Below are 19,118 nucleotides of genomic sequence, written 5' to 3'. Positions count from 1 at the left end.
AACATGGATTTTCCATGATATGGCCCCTTAAAGTTTAATTCCCTACATCTGAAACTGGATATTTACACGATCAGCAAGAATCAATAAACAAAAGTTACACTAAAGATGAGCCAGTCACATCGATGGTTGTCAGTACGAAACTCCACCAGAGTGTTTCTGAGGACTGACAAACAGAACCCAACCCTCGGGTCGACTTCAGTTTTTTTGCACATTTAAAAAAACACAAAGTAAAAAACAGAAAGACATTTTATGGATGCTTTCAAGGCTCCACATAAAGCTGCAGCTCAAACATAATCTTTTCATCACTCTCACCACAAACGGGTCCGTAAAGACCAAGAGGGAGCTCTAAATGACGGCCTGACTCCGACGCAAACCTGATGCTAATTCAAACATTAGAAAACGGCATAAATGAGCTAATAAAACACTTCCTGTGTGAGTGCGCAGAGCTGCCTTGTACCATGAAAGCTGCCTTGTACCATGAAATCAAAGATGTTTTAACTCATAGAGAAGGTTTGACTAAAGCTGAGTCTGCAGGTATTAAAAAAATAACAGATGAAGTATATTTATCAGTATACTGATACATGTTTCATGTGAAAACACACCCAGAGCCCTCAGTAAAACATACATAAAAAGCTAAAGATCAAGTTCACAGAGAAACTGATCTTTTTTACTGGTTATTTAGAAATATGGTCGGCCACTCTGAGCTCAACATGCAGACTGAACATGAGAATAGTCTCCTACAACTATCTCCTGCATTAGTCGCTGATGGAAAACAGACGGGGAGACGCTCAGATTAGAAAAGCCTGTTATTATAACTATACGAAAAACAACCCCAACCCTAACCATCTCAATAATAAACAGACTAAAGTTTTATAAACCACTGATACTAATGTATTATTTATGGGATTAGATTTGTGCCAATAGGATCAAGAAAAACACTTTGGAGAGCAAACAAATTTGAAGACATTGAGAGAAAAAACATTGGTTTCAAAAGAAAAACTTACGATCTGAATCAGATTCTTAAAATGATCAAGAAAAACACTGTGACGGTCAAACAAAAATTAAGAAATTGACAGAACAAAAATATTGACTAAAGGAAAAAAACATATTTCAAAAGTAAAACTTACTATCTGAATCAACTTCTTAAAATGAGTAACAAAGTATGTTTCCTTTTTCTGTTTGCCTCTATGTGTTTTTGTTATCAATTTCCTTAGTTTTGTTCTCGCTGCTCAGAGCTTTGCTCTCACTACCAGATTTGCACTTACACTGTCTGGCTTTCTCCTTTGCAATCCCTGAGTTTTTGGTTGCAATTCTGACACAACCCTTTTGGGTGGGCGGGACTTCTGAGAAGTCCTCTCCCATAGGACAGTGGTTTCTCTTGAGTGACAGTTCAGTGACCTGGAAGTGATGTAGCCTCCAAGACATTTTTTTCCCACCTGGTCAACAACATGAATTTTGAGCCCCAAACAAGTTATTTCTGCTGTCTGTGGTGTCTACTGAGGATCTAAAGTGAGTATTGATAATATATTTTATCTTTTCTTAGTTCATCTGTAAGTTAAGCCACTTTTTAAGTTGGTTTTAACCAGATGCTAGCTCACTAGCTAGCTGCTAAGCAAGCCATTGTGCTAGCCTCAGGACAATGGACTATTGTTCCAGAGAGACGTATTAAAAACTCATCTTAACATATTCATTACTGGTTTCATGGAATTAATTATTGCAGTTTATGTTAATAAGTTTGCTAATTTTTCAGGAACCTGAGGAACATCAGAGACTTTGCAGCTACTGGAGCTAACCTGTGTACTGCTAAAGCCGGGCGTACACTGTGCGACTTTTTCACTTGCAGCGTTCAGCTTCAGCTCAAACTGTACGACTTCCTCGCAGAGCAGATCTCACGAGTCGTGTGCTCACACTGCACGACCCAGTTCTCGCATGCGACCTGACTGCTCACACTGTACGTCTGGTAGCAACACGTCGGCCCTAAAACTGTGCTAAAAATAGCAGTTTTTACTCAACACGTCAGACTTTTTTGTCTTGCCTGTTGTCCTTCGGGAGTGCTGCAGGAGGACACACAGGGATTTATGGGGGTTGGATGAGGAAAACGAAATAAAGAAAGTGAATCTGTGTTTTGTGATCAGTTTAATTTGTCATGAACACGACAAACACGCTTTCTTGACAATCTTTGAGTAAAAAAAACGTGTAGAAACAAAAACGAACAGCGTGTGTTATTAGGGAAATAGCGAGCGACCGGCCGGCGTTGATGCAGGATTGCGCGCGCATGCGCCGTGAGCGGTTCTGATGCTTTTTGGATCGTAGCTGCTCGCAGCGCCGCTTCAACACTGCGATACCCTCACGAGGGACGAGCGAAATATTAAACACACCAGAAGTCCCTGCGACCTCACGACTGCTGATCGGCGGCTGGTCACGTGGTGTTAATCGCCTCTCGTAACCCCCTGCACACTACACGACCGCTCGGCGCAAAACTCGCCCCGATGTCGTGGCTTCTCGCACGACTGGAAAATCGGCTCAAAAAAGTGAAAAAGTCGCACAGTGTACGCCCGGCTTAACTTGCTACAGAGGAAGCAGCAGAAAGCTGAGCTAACAGGCTGTTTAGCAGGTAAATACTCTTTTAGTGGAACTGCAGGATTTTTATGGTATAACTCAGACAGAATCTACATGACCTATTGTGGGAAGACATTTAAACTACATTTACATACAGATACATGTATTTTTTATTCCATGTTACTTGGACGGGCTAAACAAGTTCATAGTTCTGCCTGCTCCTTTTTCAGTGAAACGAATGGATTATATGATGTAACTCTCTAGTAAATCTATAGTAACCATAGTCTGGTGACTAGTGTCTATTTTAGCTACATTTAGCTTAGCTGGAGTAATGTAGTCTAACTCTGCCTCAACTGGTGACTTTTTTACTTCATTGTCAGCCAGACAAAATGTTGCTACAGAGAAACGCCCAAGGTACTGACCCCACAATAGAAAATCATAATGTCCACATTTATTTCCCACAATCTCAAACGTCACACTAAAATTAAACTTTTAGCTCTGATTTAATTATTTCCTTATTGATATCAGTTTTCCCTTTGTTGTAGGTAATCCTCGGGTGTCAGCAGGAGGAGGTGACTACCTGCACAACGGAGCACCCTGGTTCTGAGCCAGTTGCACCTTTGTGCAGCTCTTTGGGGAGACGATGCTCAGCAGGTTAAACAACTGTAAAATTGATTTTGTTCGTAGTTTTTGTTTAATCTCTTACATCACCAGTTTTTCTTTCTTACAGACACATGCCTCCATGTGGTCAGGTGGTGTTGGTGTGATCTGGGAGGGCACACTCATGTCGTCATCTCCTTGTGCCGTCTCCAGGATCCTGATGGGAGTTCTCTGTGCCTATAAAGCAGGAGTATTTACTTCTGGGCCTGGAGGGCCGGTATCCAGCACGTTTTAGTTTTAACTCTGTTTCAATACACCTGATTTCAGTCAGCAGATAATTAACAGGCTTCTGCAGAGCTGCTGCACAGGTAATTCAACCACTGATTCAAGTGTGTTGGAGCAGGGAAACAACTAAAACGTGCTGGATACCAGCCATCCAGGACTAGAATTGAATACCCCTGCTATAAAGCCTTCCTCCCTCCTCCGGACTTTAAACATTAGTGTTTTATTACGGTTTACCTGATTTAGTAAATAAATCTCAATTTATAAATTTCCTGTTTTGGTGCCTGTCCGTAAAATCCTGCATTAGACACCGAAAGCTGAATGGATGCCTTTCATTCACTTTGACATTCAATGTATTTTTAAAGATAAACTTGAAATTAATATCAGCTGTTTAACAGAGTGGTGCAAAGTAATTGCTGATGTCATGATTTTTGCAACAACCTGACCTTCATGCAGAGAAACTCAGGAGACAAATGAGCTAAAAACAGTTTATTAAAATGTTTGACGGATGACTGAAGAGGTAACTGCTGGAGATCAGGAACCAGGAGCTTCTGCGAGGAAGAGCAGAGTTTAGTAAGAGGCAACAGGTCAGGGTTTTCTTAGACTGTGCAGGTAGCTTACAGAGTCTGAGAAACGCCACAGAGATGGAGCCACAGGTTTTAGTGTTTAAAGATCAGAAGGCCCTGAGGTAAAATTGAGTGTTAGTAATGACTAAAGAATGACTTACAAAAGGAAAAGTTTAGGTACTTACGGTCTGAAATTGTAGCGCAGACGGGAGACAGCAGAATGGTGGAGAAACAACCAGAAGTCTGGGAGAATGACAGCATGAGTAGCAAGCGGGTGAGCAGAAGGTAGTGGGTAAGCCGACTGCCAGTATGGTTGTGTGATCAGGAGCTTCAAGGAAAGAATTCCCATAGATCTGCATAGAACATGAGAACGTAAGTTTGAAAAACGGCAGAGTCATGGGCTAGATATAGGTTAAAACACTGATGAGTGACCAGCTACCAGCTTTTATTCAAGGATGGGGTTACAGGTGTGTGAGGATGTGCCTGCCCCATGAGAAGAGTTTTCAGGTAAGCCTATACATGGTGCTCTGCAATGGTGACTAGCAAGGCTAATGAAGAGATTAAAGGGAACACAAACCCAGGACTCCGACCCAAACTCCTAACAGCAACACAACGACTCCTCCCACAGGCAGTTGTTCCACTGAGCACGCAGCTGCCCGAAGTTCAGCATCAGGCAACCTGTAGGCGATGTAATCATACGTGGCTTCTGAGCATGCAAGTTTATTCTAGCTGTACAGCGTACAATAATAATAAAGATTTATATTGTGTTGCTCACCTTACAGGTTCTTTTAAAATCTTATCCTGTGCCTGCTTACAGCAGGTCTTTCAGGTCTTTTGAACTAGACACAGAGAGGTTCAGGCACAGGTACTTAGTCAGACTCCTGATATGGTAGAGCATCCACCACCACGGACTCGAACAATAGGTCCATATGCTTGTCAACTGGAAACAATGGAAAAAGATTACCATTAGTACAGATATTTATCCATAACCATCACTGTGGGTTTATTATACAGCATATGAACTACATGAGGTGGGATTGGTCTGCAGTAGGGATGTGTATTTTTGACAGAATTTATTGTTGGAATATTCAATAAACAGTCCAAACTGATACTTAACATATATAACATGAGTTTCTGAACCATAATAGCGAGATTTAAATTTCAATGGTGGAAACAAAACCCAGTGCACACTGCTGCCAACTAGCGGGCCACATTTAAAATGCACCAAAAACAAAGAAAATACACAAATGTTTGCATGTAAATTCTTCCAAAAATTAGATACACTGCTTTTGAAAATGGATGTAATATCTCAGGAAAAAATATCACGATATATTGCCATATCGATATTTTAGAGACAGAGTTCGAGAATATCGATACAATATTACTGGGAAAATACATCGCGATATATTGTCATATTGATATTTTCTTACATCCCTTGTCTGCAGTGCACTTTGTGTACACTATGGTGTGTCTTAGCTCACCAGCTGCAGTTGATGCATGTGGCTGTGTAGCACTTCCATTGTAATGCAATGCAGCAGTTTTCAATCTGAAAAGAAAGAATAAATACATAAATAATAGCTTTTAGACAAAAATATAGATTTTATGTAAAAATTAATTAAAAGCATGTATTTAACTCATTATTGATTATCTGTCCTGGATAACATTCTTTTCATGGAGAATACAGAGCACGTGACAGAAAGCACATTGAATCTGATTTGTCTTGTTCTGACAAACAAATGTCAGATCTGTATATTGGAAAGAAATGTATTATCAAACATACTCACTTAGATAATTATTCAGTCAGAGTTACATCATAAAATCCATTCGTTTCACTGAAAAAGGAGCAGGCAGAACTATGAACTTGTTTAGCCCGTCCAAGTAACATGGAATAAAAAAATACATGTATCTGTATGTAAATGTAGTTTAAATGTCTTCCCACAATAGCTCATGTAGATTCTGTCTGAGTTATACGATAAAAATCCTGCAGTTCCACTAAAAGAGTATTTACCTGCAAAACAGCCTGTTAGCTCAGCTTTCTGCTGCTTCCTCTGTAGCAAGTTAGCAGTACACAGGTTAGCTCCAGTAGCTGCAAAGTCTCTAATGTTCCACAGGTTCCTGAAAAATTAGCAAACTTATTAACATAAACTGCAATAATTAATTCCATGAACCCAGTAATGAATATGTTAAGATGAGTTTTTAATACGTCTCTCTGGAACAATAGTCCATTGTCCTGAGGCTAGCACAATGGCTTGCTTAGCAGCTAGCTAGTGAGCTAGCATCTGGTTAAAACCAACTTAAAAAGTGGCTTAACTTACAGATGAACTAAGAAAAGATAAAATATATTATCAATACTCACTTTAGATCCTCAGTAGACACCACAGACAGCAGAAATAACCTGTTTGGGGCTCAAAATTCATGTTGTTGACCAGGTGGGAAAAAAATGTCTTGGAGGCTACATCACTTCCAGGTCACTGAACTGTCACTCAAGAGAAACCACTGTCCTATGGGAGAGGACTTCTCAGAAGTCCCGCCCACCCGAAAGGGTTGTGTCAGAATTGCAACCAAAAACTCAGGGATTGCAAAGGAGAAAGCCAGACAGTGTAAGTGCAAATCTGGAAGTGAGAGCAAAGCTCTGAGCAGAGAGAACAAAACTAAGGAAATTGATAACAAAAACACATAGAGGCAAACAGAAAAAGGAAACATACTTTGTTACTCATTTTAAGAAGTTTATTCAGATAGTAAGTTTTACTTTTGAAACATGCTTTTTTCCTTTAGTCAATATTTTTGTTCTGTCAATTTCTTAATTTTTGTTTGACCGTCACAGTGATTTTCTTGATCATTTTAAGAATCTGATTCAGATCGTAAGTTTTTCTTTTGAAACCAAGGTTTTTTCTCTCAGTGTCTTAAAATTTGTTTGCTCTCCAAAGTGTTTTTCTTGATCCTATTGGCACAAATCTAATCCCATAATTATTGTGCTTATTATAATGGACAAAAGGGTAGTCTGTCAGAAAAACAAATACGTACATCCATTCATTTTTATCCAAAGTCGGGTCACGGGGACAGCAGCCTAAGCAGAGAGACCCAGACTTCCCTCTCCCCAGCCACTTGGGCCAGCTCTTCTGGGGGAATCCCAAGGTGTTTCCTGGTCAGCCGAGACACATAGTCCCTCCAGAGTATCCTGGGTCTTCCTCTAGGTCTCCTCCCAGTTGGACGTGCCCAGAAAACCTCCCCAGGGAGGCGTCCAGGAGGCATCCTGACCAGATGCCCGAGCCACCTCTGGCCACCTACTCCCTCCTCTGGCCACCTTTGCCGCCCTCTGGCCACCTACTCCCTCCTCTGGCCACCTTTGCCCCCTTCTGGCCATCTACTCCCTCCTCTGGCCACCTTTGCCCCCCTCTGGCCACCTACTCCCTCCTCTGGCCACCTTTGCCCCCCTCTGGCTACCTATGCCCCCTTCTGGCCACCTACTCCCTCCTCTGGCCAACTTTTCCCCCCTCTGGCCACCTTTGCCCCCTTCTGGCCACCTACTCCCTCCTCTGGCCACCTTTGCCCCCTTCTGGCCACCTACTCCCTCCTCTGGCCACCTTTTCCCCCTTCTGGCCACCTACTCCCTCCTCTGGCCACCTTTTCCCCCCTCTGGCTACCTTTGCCCCCTTCTGGCCACCTACTCCCTCCTCTGGCCACCTTTGTCCCCTCTGGCCACCTTTGCCCTCTTCTGGCCACCTACTCCCTCCTCTGGCCACCTTTGCCCCCTTCTGGCCACCTACTCCCTCCTCTGGCCACATTCGCTTCCTCCACTCCAGAGGTCGACGCCTCCTCCACTCCAGAGGTCGATGCCTCCTCCACTCCAGAGGTCGATGCCTCCTCCACTCCAGAGGTCGATGCCTCCTCCACTCCAGAGGTCGACGCCTCCTCCACTCCAGAGGTCGACGCCTCCTCCACTCCAGAAGTCGACGCCTCCTCCACTCCAGAAGTCGATGCCTCATCCACTCCAGAAGTCGACGTCCCGTCCAGGTCGACGTCTCCCCCTCCAGTCCAGAGGCCGACGTCTCCCCCTCCAGTCCAGAGGCCGACGTCTCCTCCTCCAGTCCAGTGGTCTGTGTTCCTGTGGGCGTCTGGGATCCGCCCTTTTGTCACACCCTGTCTTGTCTCCCCATTCTGTTCTGTCATGTGTCTCTGTTAATTGCTCCCACCTGCCTCTCGTTTTCCAATCACCCAAAATCCCAGCCCTCATGTATTTAAACCCCTTCAGTTCTATGTCACCTGTTGGTTCATTGTTTCATTGTCCAGCGTGTGTTCTACATTAGAGACTTTTACTCGTTCTGGTTTGTCTGCCTGCCTGCCTTCCTCACCCGCATATGGATCCTCGCCTCCGCTTCACTCACCGCTGCGTTGTGACATTAGTGTTTAGTTTGCTTTTGTGGGCATTATGCTCACCCTGATTATTATCCTCTCTTATCCTTAGTTTAAACTATTATATATATATATATATATATATACATATATATATATATATATATATATATATATATATATATATATATATATATACATACATACAGTGGGGCAAAAAGGTATTTAGTCAGCCACCGATTGTGCGAGTTCTCCCACTTAAAATGATGACAGAGGTCAGTAATTTACATCATAGGTGCACTTCAACTGTGAGAGACAGAATGTGAAAAAAAAACATGAATTCACATGGCAGGATTTTTAAAGAATTTATTTGTAAATCAGGGTGGAAAATAAGTATTTGGTCACTTCAAACAAGGAAAATCTCTGGCTCTCACAGACCTGTAACGTCTTCTTTAAGAAGCTTTTTTGTCCTCCACTCGTTACCTGTATTAATGGCACCTGTTTGAACTCATTATCTGTATAAAAGACACCTGTCCACAGCCTCAAACAGTCAGACTCCAAACTCCACTATGGCCAAGACCAAAGAGCTTTCGAAGGACACCAGGAAAAGAATTGTAGACCTGCACCAGACTGGGAAGAGTGAATCTACAATAGGCAAGCAGCTTAGTGAGAAAAAATCAACTGTGGGAGCAATTATCAGAAGATGGAAGACATACAAGACCACTGATAATCTCCCTCGATCTGGGGCTCCACGCAAGATCTCATCCCGTGGCGTCAAAATGATCATGAGAATGGTGAGCAAGAATCCCAGAACCACACGGGGGGACCTGGTGAATGACCTGCAGAGAGCTGGGACCACAATAACAAAGGTCACCATCAGTAACACACTACAACGGCAGGGAATCAAATCCTGCAGTGCCAGACGTGTTCCGCTGCTCAAGCCAGTGCATGTCCAGGCCCGTCTGAAGTTTGCCAGAGAGCACATGGATGATACAGCAGAGGATTGGGAGAATGTCATGTGGTCAGATAAAACCAAAGTAGAACTTTTTGGTATAAACTCAACTCGTCGTGTTTGGAGGAAGAAGAATACTGAGTTGCATCCCAAGAACACCATACCAACTGTGAAGCATGGGGGTGGGAACATCATGCTTTGGGGCTGTTTTTCTGCTAAGGGGACAGGACGACTGATCCGTGTTAAGGACAGAATGAATGGGGCCATGTATCGTGGGATTCTGAGCCAAAACCTCCTTCCATCAGTGAGAGCTTTGAAGATGAAACGTGGCTGGGTCTTCCAACACGACAATGATCCCAAACACACCGCCCAGGCAACAAAGAAGTGGCTCCGTAAGAAGCGTTTGAAAGTCCTGGAGTGGCCTAGCCAGTCTCCAGACCTCAACCCCATAGAAAATCTGTGGAGGGAGTTGAAAGTCCGTGTTGCTCGGCGACAGCCCCAAAACATCACTGCTCTCGAGAAGATCTGCATGGAGGAATGGGCCAAAATACCAGCTACTGTGTGTGCAAACCTGGTAAAGACCTATAGTAATCGTTTGACCTCTGTTATTGCCAACAAAGGTTATGTTACAAAGTATTGAGTTGAATTTTTGTTATTGATCAAATACTTATTTTCCACCCTGATTTACAAATAAATTCTTTAAAAATCCTGCCATGTGAATTCATGGATTTTTTTTCACATTCTGTCTCTCACAGTTGAAGTGTACCTATGAAGAAAATTACTGATCTCTGTCATCATTTTAAGTGGGAGAACTTGCACAATCGGTGGCTGACTAAATACTTTTTTGCCCCACTGTATACACATACATACACATTATATATATATATATATATATACATACATCAATATATACATACGTATATATACATTTATAAATACATATATATATAAACATATATAGATATATCTATATATACATATATAAATACGTATATATATATATATATATATAAATATATACATACATATATATATATATAAAAAAAATATATATATATATATAGTGAATAAAATGAGTGTAAATAGAATTTCAAGTGTGGTTGCATAGGATCTGCTGAAAACGGACCATGTTCATGAGGACCGTAGATGAGTCGTAACAATGCAGAAGCATCATTAAGTCACCTGGGTCTGAAGTGACAGGTTGGTCCCTAACCCTAACCTGCTGCTAACTTGCTGTTAGACAGACCTTCTCTCTCTGCACCTCTAGACTCTTTATTATGTTTTAATGTTCAGATTCTTTTCAACAAAACTTAAAAACCACAGCTACGGTCATGAAATAGTCTTTTAGATTATGATCATTTAAACCCACGGATAAATGAACACTCACATTATCTTAATACCTTTCTGAGTTCAGGTTCAAACCACAAAGTGCACCAGGGGAATGGTCAGCGGCTCACCAGCCACACCACCATCTGAATGACTTGCAGATCTGCAGAGTTTAGCTCCAGCTCTCTCTGTTAGAACATAACCTCCTGTTTGTTTAAGACCTTCATGAAGAAGAAGTAGGGATTTATTTCATAAACTCACCCATGGATTGCTGTGTCAGCTGAGAAGCTCCTCTGTCTGTCATCAGTGGTTTGAGACCAGCTCAGCTCCACTTCAGCCCAGTTCACTTCCTGGCCCGACGTTTCTAGAGCAGCTGCTTGAAGTGCCTCAACACCCCACCCCTCGCCCCTCCTCTGACCACAAGAGAAGCAGGCTGCTCTTCAAACAGGCTGGTGGAGAAACAGCAGCAGCGTGAGCCGTAATCAGGCGTCAAACGGGGAGGATTCACTCGTTCATCTAAACGTTACAGCCACTGCTTGTTTCATGCAGAACTTTATGACTGACTTCCCCTTCAGGCTGCAGACTGAGCCAGACCTTCTGTTGTCAACACGTCACCTCAGGGCTGCAGTTCATGACGGCAGCCTGGTGCCTACAGGGAAAGTTGGACGGAAGAAAGAGTGCTGAGGGAAAACGAGACTAAATTCCTTCCTGGACGTGTTTCTGCAGCAAAATGAGATTCTGTTACACACAGGTGAAAAATAACTGAATCCATAAAATCACTTTCCACAACAGGGTTCTTTGTCATCAGAGACGCCAGAAGTCCGTGCGAGCTCACGATTGCTGACCGGTAGCTGGTCACGTGGTGTTAATCGCCTCTCGTAACCCCTGTACACTACACGACGCTCAGCACAAAACTCGCCCCGATCTTGTGGATTCTCGCATGAGTGGAAAATCTGCAAAAAAAAAAAAAAAAAAAAAAAAAAAGTGAAAAAGTCGCACAGTGTAAGCCCGGCTTAAGCCCGGCTTAGAGAAAAGCCAGAGAGGAATGAAACGCATGCTTTTATTGACATGGACGCTTTAGCTAAGCAACTAACACCAAAATGAAATTATTTACATTTTTAAGTTTGCAGAATTATAGTTTTACCAGAATTTTTATGTTTTCATTTAGTTTTCTGATTAATTAAAAAATGAAATATACAGTTCATGTCATGTTCTGTGTCCCTCTGTCCCCAGCCTCCTCCTGTTCTCCTCCAGGTTCTCCTCTTATGTCCCTCTGGTTTCCCCTAGTCACTCCCTGGTAATCCCCACTTGATTTTGTATTAGTCCTCCTCATCCCTCTAGTTGTTTATTTTTGCCCTTAGTCTTTAGGTTTAGTTATTCCGTGTTTTATAGGTTAATGTTTATCTTCTCTCCTGCTTAGTTCTTTCCCCATTTAGTTTATTGAACGCACCTGCCTTCCCTACAGAGATCACTCACACCTGTTCCCCTGATCACCTCCCTCCGTGTTTAAAAGCCCCGTCTTGTCCCTCAGTGTTCGTCGGTCCGTTGTTGTTTGTCAGCGTTGTTTTGTCTCTTGAAATTTCTCCAGGTTCGTGCTCATAAGTGAGCTTCTGTTTTGTTTCTTGAGATTAAGCTTGATTTTGCGCCTTTGGATTTCTGTTCTCCCTCCTTTAATAAAAGGAAATTTATTTTCTTAAAACCACTCCTGCCTCGAGCCATTCTGGGCTTCTGCGTTTTGGGTCCTACCTCCTCCTACACAGCGTGACAGTTCAGCTTCTGACATCAAAGTCGGTGCTCGTCAGGGGTTCTTACTCCCCACTAAAGCTAGAGAAGAACCACTGGGACCTAGATCAGAGATCCAGCTGGAAGGACTGGGCTTGTTGCACTAGAAATCACCTCCACTACTTCCACTCAGGCTACGTAACCATGTAATAATTCAGTTTACTAGCCAATAGAGCTCCGGCCCCCACGTGACTCTCAGTTAGTAGACGCCATATTGGCAAGTAAAAGAAGCTAAACAAACACGGATGTAAACATGAACGTGACCGGGATCGGCTTGGATTTTACTTCGTCGGAGTTTAATTCACACTTTAAAACCGAAGAAATCGTTTTATATGGTCAGAAATTAAATAGACTAAACATCTCCGACCCTTACCGTGCCCCTGGGATACTTTTTAAAAACGCCAGAAGCTGTCGGAGCGGACTTTTTACCGGACCTGGTCGGGGAACCCCTTGGGATTCCCCCGGAGGAGGAGGCGGCTGGGGAGAGGGAAGTCTGGGCCTCTCGACGCTATTGCCCCCGTAACCCGACTCGGGATAAACGGATGAAAATGGATGGATGGATGGACAAATAACATAGATTTACATGTAAGTAGTTTAAATAGAGAGCGGTGCTGTTTGAATGTATAAACTGAACACCAAGAGAAATCACTAGTTTGATTATTTTCCGTGAATAAAATAAATATGTCAGGCAGGAGTGTCTCAGAATCTGTCTGAGATCTGTCTCGGTGAGACAGATAATAGCAATCCAAAGTGCTTTTTATGTGTGATCTGACAATTGATCAACCATTGCTTAAAAATGAAATACAGCTTAGCCGGTTAATTGCTGTGATCATAAAACACGTAAACGGCAGCACGCAGAAATCATGAGGCAATGTTTTACGTGACGTTTACTTGTTGCTATGAGTAAAAAGACAGAAAAAGTCACGCCAAAATAAGGTTAGGAAGCCCACTAAGAATCATAATAAAATCATTTAAAATAAATACCATACACAGTTGAGGAAACGTTGGTTTAAGTACCTGATATGAAGCGGTCGCTGCATAAGTGAAAACCTTTACTCTCGGGGTCACACAGCTTCATTTTAGCCCAGTAACTAGCGCGTTTTATTACAATGATCCAACGTTTGCGGCGTTCCGGATCTTGGGGAATCCTGTAGATGGCTCATTCCTTATGTCATCCGCGTCTGTTCTGCGTCCTGGGGCACAACAGGAATCTACCATATTTCCCGTTTGATTGAGTTTTCTGACAATAACAAATAGTCCAGCTGCCGGCTTCTGCCTGCCAATATGGCGCCGTTTCAATTTGAACTGTTGCATGCCGGGAGAAGTGACGTCAACTCCCGGAGCTCTATATAGCTAGACCATCTCTGGCTTCACTTCCTGCTTAGCAGCTCCAAGCTGAGAACACGTGACAGAGGGGGGAGGGGCATTTAGAGGACACCTCGGTCTGATTTTCAGGAAACAAGTGGATCTTTTTCATTGCTATGCAAATGATACCCAGGTATACATCCCTGTTAAGTTAGGCCGCCATCAGTTACTGAATTCTCTCTCATCTTGGTGAGGCTTGAAAATGTACTGGATGTTCTCTAACTTCCTTTTTTTAAAGTAAAAAGACGGAGGTTGTGGTATTTGGTCCTTGTGCTTCGTCTGAGGACTGTGCAGTTGTTGTTGGGCCACTGGCCCCTTTATTCAAACCTAATGTGACATCCCTGGCTGTCGTATCAGATCTAAGTGACTAAGTCCAGTTTTATCAACAGAGAAGGATCACCAAGGTAAAGAACTTGCTATATGGAGAGTAGACACGCACAGGAAGCGTTTAGAGGCTGTTTCTGCAAAAGGAGGATCTGCTAAATATTGAGCTAATTTCTTTTTGCGGTGCTCAAATTTATGCACCTGCCTTATTTTGTTTAAGCAAAAATTGCGCACTTTGCCGATCCTGTAAACTTCATTTCACTTCTCAAATATCACTGTGTGTGTCTCCTATAAGATATAGTTACCGGAAAATTTTTATCGTAACAACCAACGATATATACAGGAAAATCCTGAAGATTAACAAGGCTGTCCAACTTTTACATCCCACTGTAAGTCCATCAAAGCCGTTTATGTCAGGTTCGGTGTGCTGAACTGGAGTGTAGCGGAGGTAATGTAGCGTGGCTGTGTGACCCAGACGCGGAGAGGCTGCCGTTTGGTCCGAACAGAACACGCAGCTTGCTCTAAGGACGGCAGTACGGCGCACATGAGATAATGAAGCTGTACTGCGGTTCCGTTTGGTAGGGTGCTGTCGTGGTGGAGGTTAGACAGCATGGAAAGATCACTTTCCTGGATTGGTTTTGGGTTAGATTTGGATCGGTTCGGTTTGGCGTCTGTCATGAGATGATGACTGAATGACAGCTCAGCGGTGACAGTTCCTTATATAGCTTCCGCGTGGTGATGTCACCGAGAGCGTCGCTGACGGGAATGCTGGGAAATGGAGTGCCCCGTCAGACCGGCCCGCAGAGGAGGTCAGGAGGAGGAAGAGTTCATGACAGTTTACAGCTGTTGTTAGTTTAACTGACTCTCAGGGATAAGATAAAGGATTCATCTGATCAAAACCACTGTTGTGACCCCATTAATGGAAAACCAGAGAGGGACAGAATCGCACCCACACCCACACGTAGTGATGAAAACTGAGATTTCTGAGCAATTAAAACAAGCTAATAAGACTTTTAGGGCAACACTGAAGAGGTTTTAACACTTTAAGCAACATAAAGCAGCTGTAACGTCCAGAAAGGGTCATTTTTCATCTACATATTGACCTACATGCCACCGGTCATCATTCCATCCTCTAAAGTGGATTTTAAATTCCATCTCCCAACAAGCCAGAAGATTCTGCCATCCTTGTTGACATTTCAGGGGAACAAGATGTCAGACTATGTTCCCAAACAAAGCCTTCTTTTGATAAGACCGCAGGATTGCATGTTCTCATGAAAGATTAACTTTTACAACTCATACGTTAAAGGGACATTATGGAAGTTTGACGGCCAAAACATGTATAGAAAAAATAAATGTCTTCTTCATACATTCTCCTGCAATGCCCTGGTCCTGTAGAATGAGCCCTGGCATTTTTACTGTGATTGCCTGTTTTTCTGTAAAATCACAGAAAAAGAGAGCTGCTCGGGTCGAGCAGGCTGCTTCATGCGCGTTCACGCTCAGGCATAGCCCGTAGCATTTGCTGTCCGTAGCACTTAAAACATGCGGCTATCCTAATTGGGCATTTATAAAGTCAGCAAAGATGCACAGAAAAGAAGACCAGACACCAGCGAGGGAGGAAAAGAAAGACAGACGCAACAACCTTGTCATCCCCTATGTAGCCGGTGTATCAGAGAAACCCAGGAGGGTTTTCTCCAAACACAACATACCAGTGTACTTCAGGCCCAGCAACACACTCAGACAGAAACTGGTTCACCCGAAAGACAAAACTCCTAAACACAAACTGAACAATGTGGTGTATGCTGTACAGTGCAGCGAGGAATGCCCAGACCTCTACATCGGAGAAACCAAACAGCCACTTCACAAGCGCATGGCACAACATAGAAGAGCCACCTCCACGGGACAGGACTCAGCGGTTCATTTGCCTCTAAAGGACAAAGGTCACTCTTTCGAGGATGCCAACGTTCACATTTTGGACAGAGAGGACAGATGGTTTGAAAGAGGAGTAAAGGAAGCCATTTATGTCCACTGTCAGCATCCATCTTTGAACAGAGGCGGTGGTTTACGACACCAACTGTCTGCCATCTATAGCTGCTACGTAGTACTCTACTGGTTTACGTAGTATCTTTCTCTTTAGCCATTGGCTAAAGTGTATTCAAAATGACTCAAACTCTATGTTTTAAGCTGAAGGTGGCGCTATACTGTGGTATTTAGGCATAATTTTTAAATTTTAAAGAAAATGCACCAAAATGCTAAAATAATGAATACACACATTTAAAACACTATTAGACACTCATTTATACAGTTCATCAGCAAAAAAAAGTTAATTTAGACGTTACTTGCTCTTTAAGCGCCAAAGTCGCAGAATTGCGACAAGCAGCAATGTTGGATTTAATAAGCCACAGCAGCAGAAATGAGCCCTAATGCAGTTAATGTGTTACACTGTGGGGGGGCAGACACCTGTAATTTCAATCCAAGCAGCATTTGTGGGTGTGTTACTATTCAAATTTATGGAGTATTTAGAGCTTGAACCCCGCCCACCAGTCGCAGAGCCGCGGGGGTTGTCAGAGCAAGTGGAAAAGGGAAAAAGCACAATGCCAAGAGGAATGTTCAGTGCTGACAAAGCTCTTCGTGTACTACTGGCAGATTCGGATTTGGAGGAAGAATATTTCCTTTCCGAGGATGATCTGCGGTCGTCTAGCGAGACGGAAAGCGTGACTTCAGCGCGCAGCAACAGGGAGTCTGACGACACGGTTACACAAGCAGCCCGTCCAGCCCTTACCTTGTCCGATGTTCCGCGTCACCGTGTCCGTGGTCGGGGAAAGACAGGTGGCAGGGGGGCCTCAAGCTCGTACCGGTCCGTGCCTGGGGGTGGGGGGGGGGTGGAGGTGGGGGGGGATGTGGTGGCGGTGATGGGCTGGTGAAAACCCCGCTGGTGATCGATTCAGCCCAGGGGGTGTAAACCGCGGGAACTGCAGTAGGAGGGGGAGGAACCACGGGAAACAAATCACTGCTATCAGGGGGGTGGCCCAACACAGCCTCAGTGACAATAATAATGATGATGGCTGGGTTAGTTTGGGAGAAGAGGAACAGTATTCCAAGTGGATCAGGCATTTTGATGAGGCAGTTGGATACTGTGGAGACAGGGATCTGTCAAATTCAGAACACATTGATTTTCTGTCAGTGTTTTTGGACGAGGAATTCTGGACCCTCATCACAACTGAAACTAACCGATATGCTCACCAGTATTTAGAGAGGGAGGAACTGAAATCTAGCTCCAGATATGAGTGGTACGATGTAACTGTCCCAGAAATGAAAGCGTCATTCAGTTCTGCATGGGGCTTGTGGAAAAGCCTGAGACTGAGGATTATATATATATATATATATATATATATATATATATATATATATATATATATATATATATGTATATATATATATATATTAGGGATGCACCGATGGATCGGCATTTGATCGTAATCGGCCGATAGCGCCCCTATCGGTTTTGATCGGAATTTTCAAAATAGATCAAAGCAAACCGATCAGGTAGGGTTGTCACGGTAACCGGTGTAGCGGTAAACCCTGGTAAAAAAGTTGACAATAATAATAACCGTCTTGTTTTTTAAAAAACTATATTATCTTGGTGGGTTTACCGTGGCTGCGGTGTAGGCGCGGTGACCCTTACCAGCCACCGTATCATCGGCTGAAGTTGCCGGCGGCAGACGCACGCTTTGTTTACAACAAAACTTTCTTGAAGCAAAAGCTGAAATAATGGTCAAAGGAGGAGACGGCAGCGCTCAGGAGGACATTTATTATCCCTCAAAGAAGACAAAGTGGGAAGTACGGGCATCTTTTGGATATTTGAAGAATGCCGAGGGACAGCTGATAGAAGACGGCTATCCTGTTTGCAGCACGAGCAGAAAAAGTGTCTGTGAAAGGCAGCAACGCTTCAAATCTCATGACACATCTGCATGACCATCACCCACAACTCTACAGTCAACGCAAGGCAAGCTAACGTTAGCGTTTTAGCTAAAATGCGTGATCCGAGGATTTGGGTTGAGGGAGAATGCAACGAGTCGCTATATAAAGCAGCCGCAGCGCCGCTACCTGCATATAAACCGTGTCGCGGACACCCCCATGTTGAAATGACGCTATGCATTACGGGGCTCCCAGGGGCAGATAAGAGTTGGTCTCTCTCCGAGAATAATTATGAATTTAACAATGATTACTGCCTGATGACATTTTCCCACATCTGCAAAGCTCACTGGAAGGACACAAACCGAGAATGATATTTTCCTGATATAGAGTTTATTGCTCAAGTAAGGGTAAAAAAGTATCTGATTAGAAGACTACTTGAGTACTGAGTATCATCTGATCTAATATTTTTAAAATGATGACATCAAACAGACATAAAATAAGAAGTTATGGGCAAATATTGGTATTTTAAAGACTAAAGGGGAAAAATGTAAACAAATAAACTACATAATTAGAAAATAACACATTTTAGGCAAAATTTAGACACAAACTGGAGACAATATTTCCAGACATACAGGGTTTATTTAATTGTGTGAAAATGTAGCACGTTTAAAAAAAATACCGCGAAAATACCGAAAACCGTGGTAATTTTGGTCACAATAACCGTGAGGTTAAATTTTCACACCGTGACAACCCTAATACAGACCATTTTAGATTAGGTTACATTTCCTTTATTCCCAGATTATGCAGTTTGTAGCACTCATTATAATGTTGTAGAAAATTTCTGGCCAATCCACGTGATCGGTATCGGTGATCAGCATTCTTTGATATCGGTATCGGTGATCGGCAGCGAAAAACCTGATCGATGCATCCCTAATATCTATATATAGATATAGATATATATATATTATAAACAAAATAAACCAAAGAAGGGATGAGTGAAATGTGTTCATGAAGCACCAAAAACAGTGTTCTTGATTGTCAGTGCGCCCCAGGGCAGCTGTGGCTACATCGTAGCTCATCCCCACCAGTGTATG

At 43.1% G+C, this 19,118-nt stretch overlaps 1 protein-coding gene and 2 long non-coding RNA genes across 3 annotated transcripts in view; 1 reads left to right on the top strand and 2 right to left on the bottom strand.

Moving 5' to 3' along the window:
* The window catches only part of sh3bp2 (SH3-domain binding protein 2), a 37,293-nt gene extending 26,224 nt beyond the window's left edge, over window positions 1–11,069 (bottom strand). The window contains exon 1 of the mRNA XM_054744670.2: window positions 10,900–11,069. The gene's annotated coding sequence lies outside the window, so the exon portion shown is untranslated. The remainder of the gene's footprint in view (window positions 1–10,899) is intronic.
* Window positions 2,492–3,522, top strand: LOC139070375 (uncharacterized). Its single transcript, XR_011520903.1, has 3 exons — window positions 2,492–2,614; window positions 3,105–3,213; window positions 3,290–3,522. It is a non-coding gene; the product is annotated as an uncharacterized lncRNA (long non-coding RNA).
* A 392-nt stretch (window positions 11,070–11,461) lies between the features above and the next one.
* The window catches only part of LOC139070377 (uncharacterized), a 29,327-nt gene continuing 21,670 nt past the window's right edge, over window positions 11,462–19,118 (bottom strand). The window contains exon 3 of the long non-coding RNA XR_011520905.1: window positions 11,462–11,591. This is a non-coding gene — a long non-coding RNA (uncharacterized lncRNA). The remainder of the gene's footprint in view (window positions 11,592–19,118) is intronic.

The sequence above is a fragment of the Nothobranchius furzeri genome, chromosome 6, assembly GCF_043380555.1.
Source record: "Nothobranchius furzeri strain GRZ-AD chromosome 6, NfurGRZ-RIMD1, whole genome shotgun sequence".
NCBI classification, from domain to species: domain Eukaryota; kingdom Metazoa; phylum Chordata; class Actinopteri; order Cyprinodontiformes; family Nothobranchiidae; genus Nothobranchius; species Nothobranchius furzeri.
The sequence above is the reverse complement of the archived record's forward strand: the minus strand, read 5'-3'. Positions and strand labels throughout refer to the sequence as shown.